This window comes from Gallus gallus, chromosome 2 (genome assembly GCF_016699485.2).
Source record: "Gallus gallus isolate bGalGal1 chromosome 2, bGalGal1.mat.broiler.GRCg7b, whole genome shotgun sequence".
In the NCBI taxonomy this organism is placed as follows: Eukaryota; Metazoa; Chordata; class Aves; order Galliformes; family Phasianidae; genus Gallus; species Gallus gallus.
Genome location: NC_052533.1, coordinates 95,161,920 through 95,167,919, shown reverse-complemented (window position 1 = coordinate 95,167,919; position 6,000 = coordinate 95,161,920). Strand labels below are relative to the sequence as shown.

The window sequence follows — 6,000 nt, the reverse complement described above, 5'->3', positions numbered from 1 at the left end:
CCTTCTCCTCCTTCCCGGTGCGCAGCGCTCCATCCGGCACGGGCACGCCGCCGTGCCTCGGCCGCCTGTCGCGCCGCTTGTTCTATGGGAGCACCTACTTTATTTAATCCAGCTCTTTAGAAATATTTTTTTTTATTATCGCTATTTCCTCCCATGGACGGCGGTACTGAGGGCAGCAGAAGTGAGTGGGCTGCAGTCCGCGGTGACAGATCCGTGCCGCTCAGCGGGGGAGCCGCACCGCGCCCAGCGGCCCAGGACCCGCGGAGGGCACACGGAGGAGGGACCCGCAGAAGGGGTCCTGCCCCCCCACCCGCTCGCTGCCCTGCAACTCCCAGCTCCCCAGCGCCTGCCAGGGATATATGGGTGCGAAGCTTTGCGGTTGGCAACAGGGGCAGTCTGGGGAGATCGAAAGGGCAACATTGTAAAGTAGGGACCGCGGATACTTGGGATTAGTTTTGCTTACTTTGCCTTCTCGCCCCGGGTGCTCGGTTGAAGAGCTTGTGTGTTGGGGGTGGGGGGTTGGGGCAGGGGGGATTAAAAAATGTCTTAAACTCTCTGCCCCAGCTCCATGCTTTCAAATGCAAATCGGGAGATAAATTGGCTCGCGCCCCACCCCCTAGCCCTGCTCCTGATTTTTATCCAAAGGGCTCCATCTGTATACCCTGTCAAGAGGAGGAGGAGAGGCGGGGGGAGCGGGGTCGGGCAGGCTGCTCGCTCTCTGGATCCCTTTTCAATAGCGACCGCTGGGTCTCCGGGAGGTACAAAAAGTCGCGTTGCCTCCTCCGCGCCCACGAAGGGAGCTGGCAGCCGGCACCGGTCGCTGAGCGGTGATATCCCCTGCCCAGAGCAGCATCCCTACCTCCACTGTCTCCTCCCTCCCTCCTCCCCCCCCCCCTCTCCTCCTCCTCCCGCAGCCAGGATCCGCACCCAGTCGGAGCTGGGCTTGGCGCCGGCACCCACTTCTCGCTCCGTGCTCACAGCGGCTGCCTGCGCCGTGCAGTGAGTGGAGGAGGGAGAGGCGGAGGAGGAGGAGGAACGGGGCAGCGGCGGCGCTCGTGCCTCCGCGGGTGCGGGCAGTGCGCGGGCGGGCGCGCAGTCCCCATGCCAGGAGGGCGCTCGCCGCCTGCAGCCCAGCCCCCGCCTGGGAGCACCCCGACAGCGCTCCACCGTTCGGGCACCGCTGGCCCTTGGGATTAAAGCACTTAGTGCGCCGGGCAGCCGAGGGAGAGGGGATGCAGGTAAGTGCCGTCAGCACCTGCTCCTTTTCCTCACCCCCGTGTATCTAGAGGGAGATCAGGGGAGTTGTGGGAAGGGCTGAGCGAGGTTCCTCTCCCTGTGTCCCTACGCGGCTTTCCGCGGCAAGTTTCCACTCCGCGGTGCGGGGGGACGGCGGGGAAGGGGCAGCGGGAACATTGGAAACGGGCTGCGGTCGGGAAGTGCGAGCGCTGATGTGTGCGCTCCTCCTGAAAAGAATAAGGGAACAATGGCATTTACTGACTCTTTGGAGAAGTCTCACGGAAAGGGGGGAGATAGAGTGGGGGAAGGGAGGACTATAGACTTCTGCACAGCGTAGTCAACACTAAGCACTAAGTCCTCGGTCCTTTGCCGAAGCCGTTGTCTTGCTGGAGCTCCGAGTTCAACGCTGATGCTACAGAGCAAGAGATTCAGGAGGCCGTGAAATCTTCGGAGTTATTTCCCAGAGCTGTCCTCCTCTTATGTCAAGGATATTCTGGAGTTTGTAAACGTGGAAATGGTGGGAGCTTGTTTCTTTGATTAGTATTCAGCTGGTAGGGCTGCCTCTGCAGTGCTTGGCTGGTTGGTACTGACCATTCCCCCTGCCCCGGCCCCCATCTATCCATGCATCCACACATAGAAAGCGCAAAAAACATATTGCGTGTACTGGTAGTAAGCGTTTTGTGATCTGGATCCAACTTGTAGTTGGTAAACAGAAGGAAATGCCCCTCTCTGATAGAAGATTTAGCCTTTATACCCATGCTTTCCAATGGTGAGATAGTTCAGGTGAGCAAAGATCCTGTGAACGATGGCTTTCCCAGCAAACCTGGGGATTTAGGGAAGGGAGAACAGACAATAGTGAGACACTTGATTCTGAGACTTGAAATGATGATACTTTAATCCTTTCCTATTGGAAGAAAAAAATCTCATGTTCTGATAGATAACTTCTCAAGTCAAAGCAGAGACTTGAAAGGGCAACATGTACTTACTAGTTTCTCTAACAAGACATGCCGTTTTTCAGCAAAAACATTGGTGATCATAATGATTTGCAGAAAATAAATTACTTTCAGAGAGAAATAAGAAAATCAATAGATAAAGGAACCAAACTCCTACGTGTCTATTTCTATAACAGTCTCACCTTGTTAGTCGTGTGTGACTTTTCTTTATCGTGCCTACTAATTGCTCATGGGAAGTTTGCAAGGATTTGCTACTGGCATGGGGTAGATCCTACGCTGTTTCTGGAGGAGATAGGTCCATATAATCTCATGCGAAGAGTTATTCAGGTGGATGGACAAGTTACATTAATGGCATGACAGATGTGTAAGTAATTGAAGTTTGCTTAGATTATAGCTTCCAGAGGTACAACAGGTCAGCAGATGAGTTGTGAGATGATGCTGGTTTGCTCTTAGCAATATCAGAGCAGTTTTAAGAATGTAAAAGTGAAGTAAGAACACTTAGAAATAATCTGTATGCCTCATTAATACTAGTTCAGTGTGACACTGGCATTAGCACCTTTGGGAGAAAAATTATAGTAACAACACCAAGTAAATCTAACCCAACTCCCTGAGGACCAAATGTGACGTCCTGTTTAAAGTCCTTGTACGCACTTCTCTGTCTCTCCCAGCCTTCATTTACCAGGGGATCTCATCTAGACATGCTTCTTTTTTAGGGGCATGGAGAAAAGCTAAGTAAGATTTTAAAAATAACTACAGTAAAATCCACAGGAAGTAGTGCAGAGCAAAGAATCTGAAAGCTGACTCTAACAGTTTTTAATGTTAAGTATCTGAAAAATTCTGGGTTTGAGAAGTTAAAAGGGATGTAGAATGGCCTGGTAGTTTAGGAAAATATCCAAGTTAATAATCTGGGCTACCACTGCATTGTAGGAAATCTGTCTGAGCTAATGTGAAGAAAAAAAACTAAAAAACAATCATTGGTAATGTGGATTGTTTTCTTGCAAAAGCCACTGAAGATTGGATTTTTAATCAGAGGGCATTTCACCCTAATAATGGGAGACTTTATTGTAATTAAAGTCTGCTGCAGGTCATTAGAAATGTGTTAACAATGTCAGATGACAGCCTTACAGCTCTTTTAAGTCTACTTTTATTGATATAATAGCAAAGCACTCTTGATTATTTGTCTTTGATTTAATAGCAAAGAACTCTTATCCTTCTGTAAAAAAGGATAATAGTAAATGATTTGTTTAGCTGCAGATTACCCATGAATTATCTGATGAGAACAGATCCTTTTCATGTATAACTTTGAGTGTTCTGTCCGTGTTTTTCTGTTTTTTTAATTTTTTCCCATCAGTCAGACACTTGACTCAAAGTCATTATTAATGCAAAACCTGAGGTTGTTTTAATCCAAGTTAAAGTCTTACTTTGCTGTAAACTTGGCTAAGCCTTTCCTCAAAGGCATTCAACACACAAACAAACTCCAGTGTCAATGAAAATAGGAGATATTTTCAATTTCACATGCTCTGCAGATTAATATACTACTCAGAACACTGTTTTAGTGACAGGTTGGTTAGCAACTTTCACTGTATTTCTTTTTGGCTGTTCGCTTCAGTGTCTGGTCAGCTCAGTGGTTCTTCAACAAATGACTTTCCTGAGCCATCCAGTTTAGTTCAATTTATCAAGCACTTTTTTTTTTTTCTTCCATGTATTCTTTCATGCTACTGCTGGGCATTGTTTTCTTGTAGCAATAAAAATGATTAAATTCTAGCTGAGGAAGGGTGAATAAAATCCTTGACGATTACTTCTGTCCTGCCTGTCAAATCAGGCTTAACTCTGAGCAGTAATGCAGGAGTGCCTCCTCTGGGAATTCAGTGGTTCTGCAAGGAAATGTCACTAAGTCATTTCTTCCTCTACGTATTATGTGAAATTCCTCAAATTAAATGAGGCTGCAGAAATTGAGCTTGAGGAAATTTAAATATTTGACTTGATTGGTCACAGAATTACAAATACTGCTGTTGTTTCTTTTCAATAATGGATCAAATTAACATAATCCTTTCCAGCAACTTAGATCTATAAAATATACCATAGCAAGTTGGTAGGAAAAAAAAAATCAAAACAAAAAAACAACAAAACATTTTCATTTGGAGAAAATAAGATAGACATCTATTTATTTTGACAATATACCTAGAGAGAAGGGGGTGGAGGGGGGAGTGAAAGAAGCTCAAACAACTGAACTTTCCAGTCATATACAGTGTTATGATCAACTGCAGAGCACTGTGAAAAACCAAAACCGGTTTGGTTTTTTCTCTGCATTTTTGTGAAGCCATATCATTTATCAAAGTGTGCCTAGTGTTTTCCTGTTGTCTCACCTGGTTGTTCCACCTGAGTCAGAGGGTACTGGAGCCAACTTAGTGTAACAGTACCATATGTTTGGAGCAGTGGTAGTTTCTTGCTTGATAACCAGATGCAGACTGCAGAATATTAACTTCATTTACAGATCTCCCATGTGAATATTTAGGCCAGTTAGTTGCAGGAGGTTGTGGTCTGTAGATGTTAACTCCCTGTGCCAGATGACATTACAGGTCTGATTGTACTGCTTTGGCCCACAGGCCTTCATTTCGTGGAATGGTCACCACCTCACTTGTTCCAGGGTATCCTCTTATAAAAGGAAAATCCATTTATTTATTTATTTATTTGTATTTCTGTGGGAAAAAAAAAAATATAGTGACCAGATAGTGCAGTCTACACCATAATTAGACATGTTCTCATCTCCAAACCCTTTGCCTCAAGGATCACAGGGTTCCTACGCTTGCAGAAGAGTCTCCTCTGATATTTAGATGTGTGACATTGCTATGAGACTGCAGTTCCTCAAGGGGAAATTTTCTCTTCCACAGAAATCGAAACCCTTTCCAGTGGGCACTGTTAAACTGTATGTCAAAACATAAATATTTCAGTGAGGTTACTTCGTCTGTCAGGGGGCTCACCTGCTGATTCAACTTCAAGTGATCCTGCGTCAACAAGTTCCAAGCGTCAAAAGTTGCACACAGAATTATCTCAACACACTAGGTCTTATATTCTTGAATGTCTAAAGTGAGTGTGTGTGGGGGAGAGGATAACTGTGTGCTCTTGGCCAAGCTAAAACAAGATTTACTGGCAGGTGTTTTCTGGGCTGTAGTTCCAGAGATGGTGAGATCTAAGTTTATCCAGTGAATTTTGTTATGGTATCGATGTAAGGGTGGGGGAGGCAAGAGGGTTGAAAAGCTCTCCAGTTAGACCTTAAATGGATGCTCTGATCTGAAAGCGAGTTTTTGAAATAGAGAAATGTAATCCAGCCCAATGGAAGTTAGTAATGGAAAAGATTTGGGATTTCTACTTCTGCCTGAAGAATTTTGTTGAAAAGACTCTAGAACAATATAAGGTGATGGACAAAATTGTATGTTAGGTTGACAAGGAAATAATATGGTTCATATATTAAACTGGCACTGTGACACCAGTAGCAATATGTGAGTGAAAGTCTGTAGGAATCTGTGCTTTGACTGCAAATATTAGGTGGTTTAAAAATAAAATAATAATAATAATAATAATAAAGGCATCATGAACCTTCACCAAAGTTCCTTCAGGGATGCAGGAATTTCAGTGGCGGGGAAAGAGAAATTCCACAAGGACATCTAGGAGGCTGAAGACATCTTTTGTCCATATCAACTGAGGCTCATGGCTACATGCAGACAATGAGGACTAGTCTTGTTGTGTTGTTTTAGAAATTATGGATTCAAACAAAATATTCAGAAAGATTTTCAGTGGGTGTAAATGATCC

The 6,000-nt window shown here is 45.1% G+C and overlaps 1 protein-coding gene across 2 annotated transcripts in view; it reads left to right on the top strand.

Annotated features, from left to right (window-relative positions):
- The first annotated feature begins 902 nt into the window (after positions 1-902).
- The window catches only part of CDH7 (cadherin 7), an 86,300-nt gene continuing 81,202 nt past the window's right edge, over positions 903-6,000 (top strand). For both annotated transcript variants that reach the window (NM_204187.3, XM_040674141.2), the window contains exon 1: positions 903-1,238. The gene's annotated coding sequence lies outside the window, so the exon portion shown is untranslated. The remainder of the gene's footprint in view (positions 1,239-6,000) is intronic.